This window comes from Melopsittacus undulatus, chromosome 3 (genome assembly GCF_012275295.1).
Source record: "Melopsittacus undulatus isolate bMelUnd1 chromosome 3, bMelUnd1.mat.Z, whole genome shotgun sequence".
NCBI classification, from domain to species: domain Eukaryota; kingdom Metazoa; phylum Chordata; class Aves; order Psittaciformes; family Psittaculidae; genus Melopsittacus; species Melopsittacus undulatus.
The window spans coordinates 97,131,487-97,142,932 of record NC_047529.1 but is presented as its reverse complement, the minus strand read 5'-3'; positions in this window follow the sequence as shown (position 1 = coordinate 97,142,932).

Here is an 11,446-nt window from a genome sequence, read left to right as displayed (position 1 = left end):
TAGGAAACTAGGATTTGGATTAGTTGGGCCTTTTGCCTGGATACCCAATAACCATTCAGTCCCAGAAAAGTTAATAATTCCACTGTCCACTGGACACATTCTTCCTTTATTTCTGTAGCAATTAATAGGTCATCCACATATTGTAACAGAGTCCCCATCTGAGCAGGTGGCTTCCATGATCCTAGTTCTCGTGCTGATTTCCAGAAATTGCTGGACTGTTTTAAACCCTTTAGGTAATACTGTCTAAGTTAACTGAGTTTCCCTTCCTGTGTCAGTATTTTCCCATTTAAAAGCAAATAAATTTTGGCTTTCTTTGGCCAATGGTAAGCAAAAGAAAGCATCCTTTAAATCCAAGATGGCAAAACATTTCTGATTATTATTCAATTTAGTCAATAATTCATACAAATTAGCTACTACTGGACAAACATCCTCTGCAGTTTTGTTGACTGCTTTGAGATCTTGAATCAATCTACAACTTTTATCATCCTATTTCTTTACTGTCCAGAATATTATATTCCAATTCACATTCAATTAATAATGTATATTTTAAAATTTATCAATGACTTTTTTTTTTAATTCCCTTTGATCTTCTAATTTTCAGGGATATTGTTTTATTCTAATTGGGCAGGCCCCCCTTTTTATTTCCACTTTAACAGGCAAAGCGTTTTTCACCTTACCTGGAATTTCAGATGCCCATACTCCCAGATATACCTGATTAAGGATTTCTTCTATTTCAGGGAGGTTCTCGTGTTTGCTTTTCTGTTGAATTAAAGATAAACTCAAAACTGCAATTAACTGTTTGTTTTTAACTCTAAATTCCATTCTGCCTTCTTTAAATGTTGCTTCTCACCCTAAGAAATATTTTAGAGAATTTGGCATGCATAAAAATTTATGCATTCCTATTTGTTTTCCCAATTTGTACTTTAAGGGTTTCAGAAAGATGCCTCGGGTTGTTTGTGAGTTGGTGTTTTTTTTTTTTTCTGTTTTTCTTGGTGGCCAGTAGCTCCCACATCTGTAACAAATTCCTTTCTCTCAGATTTAACACCAAATAAGTTGCTCCTCTATCCACTAAAATTCCACTTTATTTCCTTTAGTTTCTACTTTTAATTTAACCAGTGGATCTACCAGGGTAGATTCCCCAGGTCCCTGTCAGTCTGGTTCCAATTCAGTCGCTGGAGCCGCACCATGGCACTACCCCCCCCAAGGGCAGTCTCGCTTCCAGCGTCCGAACTCTCCCCCCGCAGTTTCAAAGCAACCACCGCAGCCGTGGCTATAGCACGACCCAGCTTTTTTTTTCTACCTGTTCCCGATTCCTATACGCTCTCCATGCTTCCTCCTGTCCACATTTATTCAACAACCCCTCAGTCCCGTCCATGCACATGTCTGTTCCCACTTGTTTGCCTGCCTCAGCACCCAGCATCCCACGCTCAAACACAGGAGCTGCGCGAGCTCCCCCCTCTTTTCCCCCTTGGTTTTCCTTTTTTTTTTTCCCTCACAGCTGCTCACCCTGCTCTGCAGGGGCTGCAGATGCCTCTGCAACAGCACTGCTGGTTTAACCCTTTCTGAAATGGGAATGTGCATCTGCCGCTTGGTGCCAGTGACAGTGATCTCTCGCTCCTTACGAATATCAGAGAGGAGAGATGCAGAGGGTGCTCCTCTCGGAGGTACCTGTGATAGATAATTTTACAGCCTATCTTCCTGATTACTGTTTTTTAACTTTAAACATCTTTCCCCAGTATCACAGGCTGAACAACATCTCTCCATCCATCTTAACTTTCAGTTTTTCCCTGTCCTTTTCCAAAACCAAAATTAAGGGATCTGGTGGAGCCATATTAATTTTGCATTGCGTCTGTCACTCCACGTGGTCTCTTAAAGTGAAGAACATATCGGCATACATTACTTCATGCCATTTTTCTTGCAGCCTCAAAACAACATTAATTGTAACAATGTATTATAGTTCAGGTTCCATTTTTAGACCATTTTTCCTGATCTTCCAAAGTATACAAAGGCCACCATCGGTTACAAAATTTTTCAAAACAGCTGGACAACATTTTCTTATTTACCGAGCCCCCAGGAGACCCTCCCAGTTCTTTCCAGTGTGCCAAAATGCACCCTAAAGGACTCTTTTGCATGATCTCTTCACTCTGCTGATTTTCCATTATTAATCTCTCACTCACACACACACGGGATCCCACAGACACACTCCACACAGTTACAACACTTGAAACAGACAGAGACTAAAATTCTATCAAATAAACCACAGTTAATAACACAGTTATAATATCCTGTCACCAATACCAAAATCACAAGACCAAAATCCTTAATGTCACAAGCCACAACAAGATCCAAAACCATTTCCACGAGACACCCCCTGCATCTTGCAGGACCCAAACCACAAGAAGCCCCCTGCTTCTTGAGGATATATACCAGTAAAATCCAAAACCTTTTCTACAAGACTCCCACTGCGTCTTGTACAACCCAAACCACAAGAAGCCCCCTGCTTCTTGTGGGTGTATACCAAACGGACGCTAGCAGCCGGGTATACGCCTTTACCTACGAGATTTCTTATCTCGATTTACGGAAGGCTTCCAAACCTCGCGTACGCTTACCAAACCAACCCAATTACCAATGCAGTCTTTATGCAAGATGCCCCCTGCACCTTACAGACTATAGAAAAGAAAAGAATACCTTTTATGAAGATGGTCCTTGTCTGCTCCCGCAGTGATCCGAATGAGTCGAGGGGTCCCTCCGGGAAAAACTCCCGAGGGCCCTAGGGAGCCCTGTCCTCAGCGGGTCCTGCAGCCGAGCAGAGAGGGTCCCATCTGGGGTGCCAAATTGATTCGGAGAAAACTCCAGGAACAAACTTGCCAACAAAGTTTTCAAGCTGACAAGCAGGTATTCTTTATTGCGGCGCCGGGAGACACGGGGGATAACTCCTCCTAACGTGTGTCCCCCTATTACTACACAAGCCATCCTTATATAGTCCCTGGGCATACATACATATTCATGAGGCTACGTATGGATTACATCATTTTCCAGAAAGCTCCCCGCATGCGTACAGAACTGTGGTGGTGGTCTCTGAGGGTCGTTTACTTCTTCCAACAATCTTCATCACTTCTGGCAGCCTTTGAAGCACGCGCAGTAGATGCTCATACCAGTTTAATTGGTTCACTAGCACCAGAGACATAATAATCCCCCTATCCTCCCACTTATCAGTTAGTTTACCCACAGCCTATCCTGGACACCTGCTATTCCCAGATACTCCTTATCCCTGTGTCCTGTTTTTCTAGACTGTTTTTCTTAAGACCACATCAACTATAACGATTTATCTTGTGCCAGTATGTTCTCTAGCTGTACTCTATTTTTTTCTATGTATTATGCACCTCAGTAATTTTCCACTGCTACTGTTACAAAGCCATTGAACTTAACATTGCTTAAAACTAATTCTAAAGGTTTATAAATTCCATTTTGTGATTTTCTGTTCCACTTGTTTCAGTGCAGGGATCAAATGTATTTTCTTTCTTGTAATGTTTTCAATCATACTTTGCTTGAAAGGAGAAGGAGAACTGAAAAGGTCAAGACTATTGAGAGCTTTCTTTGAAAGGCTACAAGAACTGATCTTCTAACTGTGAGGAGTGGTAGCAATACACATACTGGCAGTACTACTGTTGAACATTCCCTTCCTTTTGTGGCAAGATAAAGTCACACTGAAAGACATCCAGGTAATTCCAAGTGACAGACTCACAAAAACGATAGCAGTTGGTCACAGAGAGAAGGTGGTGCCTCTGTTCTCCAAGAGGTTCCTTCTCTCACCACAGCAAAACCACCAGGCAAATCATTCACAGCATGGCAGCTGAGATGGCTGTGCAGAAACGCTAAATTCTTCACTGTTTGGGATTTCTGTGGGGAAAAGCTGCTGCCAGCAGGAGACTGAGAATAGACGAATACAAAGACTGCAACAAGCTGTTGGACAAGAATGAAAATCTGACCTGTGTGAACAGCAGAGGGAAGCCATCTTTCAGATGCTTTCTTGACACTGACCCTGTGTAGCAGTATGCCGCTCAGGAGCCTGCATGGGCACTTCAGGAATGACAAGTGGAGAGCTCTGGCTGAACACATCTAATTCAGAACTATCCTCCTAAACCTCTAAATCTAAAACCTTAATCTGTGTCTCATATGAGATCATAAAGATCTTGCCAATGGCTCAATTGTTCCCTCTCCTTATGTACACCTGCTAAAATCTCAGGGTTAAACAGGAGGCACGTTTTGTTAAATAGGTCCTTGATCCTACTTCTGGTCTGACACTGGCATTGATGGTAGATCTGAGTTGTTCCTTTCCTACCTCTGTCAGGGCTTTCCACATGTAGTTTTGTTTTCTGATGCCAAGCACCTCCGCACCAGTCCCCAGAGAGTATGCTTTCTCTCACTTTAGATGTGGATGTGCCCAGTCTACCCCCATCATATGCAGCCGGTGCTGGGAAGGATTCTGCCTCCCACGCCATGGGAAAAGGGGTTCTGCTGCAAAGAAGAGCAGAAGAGCTGCTTCTCTCAGTACTATTCCTGGCACAGCCTCAAATTATCCACCTCTGTGATATAAAAATGTGTCATTCCAGTATTATACTGTCTCAGGATATTTTCCTTCCAATACTGAAAATGACTTCTCAGACTCCAAAGGGACATGGTGTCAAACAGCTGGGTAAAGACACTCAGCACACATCACCTGTGCAGGGAAAAGAATGGACAAAACCAAACGTATTTTTGGTAGACTGCTCCAGAACATCAATTAATATGTTGCTATGTGGGCTAGCAGAGGCAGCCAGGAAAGTCTCTACCTGACACAGAGCTATTAACAGCTTTGAGAGTCTCACATCTTGTCTGGTATTAGGCTCTTCACCCTGAGTCATACAAGCTTATTATTTTAGCAAGACAACTTGAAATGCATAGCACCATTTTTTTTGCTCATGCTGGGGCTGAGATTTCCCTTTTATGTTACACTTGTGTTTTCCTTGCTGTGTCTTTAGGAAGCTGAGCACCTCAGCTACAAGCTGCCTGAAGGAGCCCACTTCTGCTCTTCTGCAGTCCAGGGCTTTCTCCCTGTCACTTGCCTTCCTCACACTCCCTTTGACATCAGTCACCACACTGACTGCCTTTCCCCTGGTATTACGCCCTCTTGGGAGAGTTGCTCGTCTCTGGTGCTCCCTAGGCATCAGTAACCTCCTTCTCTCCTGAGGGCACTTCTCTCACTGTGCAGTTCTCAGCTGTGGCTGCCTCACTTCTGGTGTGCCCCTGTGCATGCTATACACTCCAGCCTCCCAACAGAGAGTCATAGAATGGTTTGGGTTGGAAAGGACCTTAAGATCATGTGGTTCCACCCCCCCTGCTATGGGCAGGGACACCTCACTGGCCTTGAACATTGCCAGGGATGGAGCATTTACTGCTTTTTGGTAAACCTGTTGCAGTGCCTCACCAACCTCACGGTAAAGAACTTCTTCCTTGTATCTAACCTGATGTCCTGCCTTTCTGACTCCATACAGAGGGGCTGCACATGAGGCACTTGACAAGTATTCCAACTTGAAAAGGAAAAAGTGAAAGAGGGAACTTATGAACACACACCCTGACCACAAGATAGAAGAGACTGAGTTAACCTGGGATTCATAGCACAGACACGCAAGTTGGTAAGGAGAGTGAAGCTCTGGCTGTTTCCCCCACTGGTTCTGTGAGCAGCTGAAACACCTCTTCAGCAGCACTGTCCCAATTACAGAGACTCATGTTTGTAAACCGTATTAGTCCTGGGAGGAAGAGAGACTGGCTGTGCACTCCAGCACTGGTGCACATACCTGCAGTGGTGGAGATGGAGATACAGATCCCTGGCTGGAGGCAGCAGAACAGGGATAGAGCTCTCTGGCTACAAATCCTGTTTTATCCCTGCACTTTCTGATTTTTAAAACTGTAGTTTCTAACAAAAAGGCTCAGCTTTCCCAAAGTGGAACTTGCAAAGAACAATTTCATTTCACAAGATCCTTTACATAGTAAGGGCTTTAAATCCCCTTCAGTTTCCACATAGCATTTTACTGCTTTTACCAGTCAGAGCTGAGGCAGGTCACTGATCACAGCTGATGACATTGATCACAGAACCAACCAGGGACCGCAACAAGTGACTTAGAAGAAGACTTGAATAAAAAAGTGGTTTGTTGTTTCAGATGAGATGACTGCAAACTAGCTGTAAGTAAACGTACATAAACATCAAAGTGCTAATAACTGGCTCCAGGCACTGAACGACTTCAAACAGGCAGTGAATTCCAGGTAAACTGAAGGTATATCATAGCCATGCATCACACTGCAGTAACCCCTTCACATTGCAGTGATGGACAGTTTAGATGACCAGATGGCACTGGAAACCCAAGCCTAAAGGTTGAAACCCCTCAGATTTTGTTAAGAAATAAACATGTACTCACTGGGGAGCATTAAAAAGAGATTAGATACTGCACCCTCAGTGTTTAATTCCTCAAAGATTGAACTCCTATATAGATTACTATATGATAAGGTATTCAGAACTTATCCCCTTTTGTAACGTAGCCAAATTACTATATTGTAATAGACTTTGTAAAACATGGTTTTCGTTAATAATCAATAAGAATACACAAAGGCTTTCCCGTGTTTGTCATATCTTCACACAATGATGTCGTGTGAATTGTTTATAGCTTCGGACTTCATCTTGAAATACTCGATCCGAGGGGATGTTCCAAAGGTGACAGACTGCTGCCATCCTGTGGCAGGCACATGAATTTCAGACTGGCAGTCGCTGGAGAGGAAATACTTTAAAAGTGTAATTTTAGAAAGAACGCTTACTATCTTATATTATTCTTAAATGCCATAGAAGGAAAACTTGTCGTCTGTAAACGGCAGTCTTCAGATATTAGACAGACATGGACCATTACTGAGATTCTAGCAGGAAATAAGGATCAGATCAGGAGAGGCTCGCATCCACCTTTTAAATGGAACATCCACTTGCTGAAGAAGCCATGAAGCAACAATCTGGAAGATTCACAACACTATTTAGCAGTCTTTGCAGGACTCCTATACATCCTGCAAGTAGGCATACTCACACTGTTCTGCAATACAGGCCCCTAGACAACACCAGGTACAATTCTCAATTACCATGGTTACCTGTACCAGTCCTGCCTTTGATACTATGTTGTGAATGCTCAGTTTAAAGAGGACAGTCTCTTCCACCCTGCAGATATATGAAGTACAATTCGCAGCAGAATAAATATAACTTACCCCTTGCTAATTTCACCTGTGCTGCCCTAGACCACAATAGAATAGGTATTCAGTTAGATCATTAAACCTAAAGGACTGGTAGACACTAGGAAGGTTGATATGATGTGCATAATCTCTGAACTGCGAAGTCTGTGCAAAGATGATAAGCCATTACAGACCCCAGCAGGATGGTGCCACACAGATGCACATGCAGCCCAGTTTTGTTTTCCCCTTAGCATATGAAGACAGAGCAGGCAGAAAAACAGTCCCTCTAATACCCAGCTATTTGACAACTGACCCAGCCTCCACAAACAAGTCAGCTCACACCAGCAGACAAAATGGGGCTTTCAGTCTCCCAGCACACTCTCTCTTACCAAATCATGCACTGACAAACTCCCCTCTTTCACCCACCCCTCAACAGCCCCTTCTCTTCTTCTGGGCTCAGTACTCATTAGCCTGCAACAGCCAGACTGTTTCAGCCTCACACCCTCTCCGTCAGTGGCTGCCCCTTGCTCTGACAGTGCTTCTCCATGCTAGCAGCCCAACACAGCCAGCCCTGCCCTGAAACATTATCTGGTTTTACCTTCTGAGGTCCATCCATCTGCAGCTGATCTCTATGTGTTCGTGAGCAGCTTCCATAGGGGCAAAGAATATAGCCATCTCCTGATGTGCCAACACCTTCTGGTGGCTCAGCTCTGTGACTGCTTTCAGCTGTGAGAAGGGGACTGTTTCTCAGTTCCAGTGAATAGTTTCTACAAGAGAATGCTAGGGATATGGTCCATGTGGTGTGTTCTCAGCTCACATTCCCAGAGCTGCTCTAGCTACTGAAACTTGCTTGTGAACTGTTTAGGGATGCTCCTAATGAAATCCATTGAAATCCATTTTGTATTCTTCACACACTTGTTTATGTAAATAGGCTTTTAAAAACTTTGAGCTTTGAAAAAAAATCTGGCTACCCAGGTGAACTTTGTTCTGGGAGCAATTTGTAAGAGCGCAGGATTGCTTGTAGGCAGCCAACAGAGCTGCTGACCAGTATTTAAAAAGAAAATGTCAATATCAGTCTATGGCAAAGGGCACATGAGCATACAAAACCCAATCATTAATAGTTTGCTAATCCAAACATACATTATTAGATATTGGTCTCTTCAAATTGCCCTGAAGACTGTAGGATTTTACTCAAATCTTTACCCCAAGTCTCAACACTTACCATTCTAAGCCAGCAATGTCATACTTAACTTTGACTTCTTAAATCAGTTCAGAGCAGTACAAAAACTTAATGAGGCACTGAAGAAGCAATGTCTACAGAAACAGGAAAAAGACCTCCTTGTCCATCCCTTGTGGTTGAAATATCCTGTAGAAATCTTGAGGATGGCATGGGCCCTATCCTACTGCAGCTGTCACCACAGTGAAGTGCAGTGGTTCTACAAGACCCTCCTTCAACACCAAGCACTTATGCACCCACTTGTGTGCTGTTCAGTGTAACAGGCACCTGCAGTGCCACATTGCGCTTCTGTGTCCACAATGTTCACAGGGGGATTACTCACTGCAGTGAGTGTAAAGCAGAGCCTTCTGAGGGCTTGGTCTTTTATGATCTCAGATACGCATTTAGAAGAAGCAATTGCTCAGTTTCAGGCAAAAACTCAGCATTTCTGCTGTGAATGAGTTTTAGTCAGTCAGATATGATGGTTACCTCCTTGCATCCATGACAGATGCACACAGACAAAAGCAGCTCTCAACTATTTTCATGCTATCACTAGCAGACAATCTCAACTTCTGGAGCTGAAAGTGACAGTGGTTCTGCATTTCTCTTTTTCAGATTCATCTCAAGGTCAATTTCCAGCCTTCAATGAAGGTTGGAAAGAGGTGAATGCAGGCAATACCGTGGAGATAATTTTTCATGGAGAAATAGCTGCAAGGTGTTTTGGGGCAATTCCCTGTTAATTTAGGCATCTTCCAACCACAGATTCCGAATATGCAGATAAGCAGCATGATCTACATGGGATTTATTTTGCACAACTAGCTTTCCTGCCAAGGCAACACAAGCGGAAGGAGAAATATTCCTGAGAGCAGTCAATGATTTGTCTACAGATAAAAATGAACTGACAGTTCAACAGCAACATTGCCATCCCACTGGAAAGAATTCTTGCAACACTACATGAGGTTAACATAAAACCCAAGCACAAAGACAGGCTGGAAAATGAACAACAAAATTATGACCTCTGTTTAAATTAGCATTCAGTGCAAAGAGGCTTCTGTTCAACTTTGGCAGATTATAAAGGATAGAAAAAGAAAATGCAGTAACAAAATTAAGTAACTAGTTCTCCCAGTTCATACAGTTTCTTCAACAATTATTGTTAAGACTGGACATTCAGCAGATAATCCAGAGAGCCATCACTGATCAATATTGTGTGTATTGATCAAAACTGAAGAGTTAAATGTATTGAACAAAAAGGCAGGAAGTCCTAATCAAAAGAACACAAGCAAGGGAACAGGACACTTCCTTTCACCAGCTAGGATTAAGGACTTAAAAAAACTTTCCTTCTAATTCTTCAGTGATAAGAAATTCTCTGTCTGGAGTGAGTCTGTACACAGGGATAGCTTGGAATTTCATGAGAAGTCTTAAAAATTAGGATTGATCTTTGAATTGGAAAATAGGTCCACACCGACATGGATTCTATTACTGTTACAATCCAGCACCATTGCCCAAAAGAAAGATATACTGCAGAACAATGACCCAAGTCAGAAAGTTCCAGCTTGGGTGCATTTGAGCTGAAAAATGCTTCATTACAACACTTTGCTTCTGTGCCCTTCCCAACTGAACTGGGTAGATGATGGTTTAAGTGAAGCAAGCTGCTGATCTCTACTGCTGGAGAAGCAGGCTTCCTGCTACACAGGCTCCGGACCAGCCGCAGGAGCTGAAACCTGTAGCTTAAATTGTCCCCTTGGAAGTGGAGAGGCAGCTGCTGTGACCCATGCTGTGCAGAGATGTACGCTTGATTACCACACTGTTGCTGAGCACAGAGAGCACCATTTCCGGGTTAGCTGCTGTTTCAAGTGACATACATACAGAAAGAATACCAAGGTAATTTCCAGTCTGGAAGCAACAATGATGTGAACTGCTGCAATAAAACCACTACTCCAAGTAAAGGCAACAGTTACCCAGCACAGTCAACAGCACATGTTCTTTATCACCAATAACCTACACCAGCTGGGAGTCCAGCTAAATCAATAGCTTTCACCAGAAGGGAATTGACACTGAGTTTCCTTTCTAACCATAATTCAGTCAGACTTCCAGGCAGTCCCCGGCTCAAAATTTGACTCTAGCCAGCAAGTGAACAAGTTTACATAAATGGAACAGCTGAAGCCCAGGAAAAGGGTTGGATTAAAGAAAACACAACCCCTGTGTCCCCCCCTACCACCCCCACCCCCAAAAAACCCAACCCAAGACAACAAAACCACCAAAAAAACCCCACCAAAACAAACAAACAAACAGGCTATTAAAGTTATTTGTATTGACTCAAGTAACTTAAAATTCAACTATTTAAAGGTGACTTTGCTCCCAGGACTCTTTGTATTAAAAATTGAATGGACTTTGGTAAAAATGCATTTTTACCATATCTCTTCCAGGGTATTTTTCAGCAGCTGTTCTTGGGCTGTCATTCACAGCTATCCTTTGCTAAACCTAAAAATAATAATGAAATTCAGCTCCCTGAAAGAACATAAGATTCAATAATGCACCTGGAAAAAGGATGCACAATAGAGAATACAAAGTACATAAACTCAACAGAAAAACTACTTGCATTTTTATTAAAATGTTTTGAGATTTATTTTTTAATGTACATATATAGGTACACATATAATACTTGCCACCTTTAGCAACTGTTGTTTAATGCCAGGATTTACATACAAGGTAAACAGGTAATAATGATTTAACTTGCTGAGGGGCATGATATACCCAACCAGATGCTTAGATCACAAAAACTGTTTCTAGTCTTTAGTGCTGGGTTTTCTTTCAAGTTTTACTACTTTTAGCATTTTATGACTTCAAGTCATCCAAGATTTGCTACAACTGTTTTGTTATTTTTTTAGTTCTTCTCTTAATTGTAATCGTTTTGTTCCATCTCGTTACCTCAAAAGTAGATTAAAACATCTCTGAATAGATCTCATTGGAAGACATGGTGTGTTT